The 414-nt window shown below is 49.3% G+C and overlaps 1 protein-coding gene across 2 annotated transcripts in view; it reads left to right on the forward strand.

Moving 5' to 3' along the window:
• LOC140328045 (squalene synthase-like) overlaps window positions 1–414 on the forward strand; it is a 19,977-nt gene that overhangs the window by 2,423 nt on the left and 17,140 nt on the right. The window lies entirely within an intron of this gene.

Genomic DNA, 414 nt, shown 5'->3' on the forward strand with positions numbered 1-414 from the left:
TGTGATGACTTCTTATATTGTGTGAGTTGTGTAATGAGGTGTTTACATTGTGCAGTGTGAGGGAGGAGAGATAGGGAGGGGGGGGTAATTCCGAGTGACATTTTACACAATATCTCTGTGCCCCTCCCACAACACGCTGCAGCCTGTGCCCTGCACACCATGGGACAGATCACAAAACCTGGCACCTGGGCACACTGCAGCCATTCAATGTGACACCCGGAGCCTGGCTGAATGTCTGCACATTGTAGCGGGGTCACTCGCATGACTGGGTGTGTCAGCAGATCTTCTCTACCCCCCCCTCCCCTGTATACTGTTAGATTGTAAGCTCTTCTGCCTTTTGTATCCTCCCATATACACCAATAGACTGTAAGCTCTACTGTATTCTCCCTTATACCCTAATAGATTGTAAGCTCT

Source organism: Pyxicephalus adspersus, chromosome 4, assembly GCF_032062135.1.
Source record: "Pyxicephalus adspersus chromosome 4, UCB_Pads_2.0, whole genome shotgun sequence".
In the NCBI taxonomy this organism is placed as follows: Eukaryota; Metazoa; Chordata; class Amphibia; order Anura; family Pyxicephalidae; genus Pyxicephalus; species Pyxicephalus adspersus.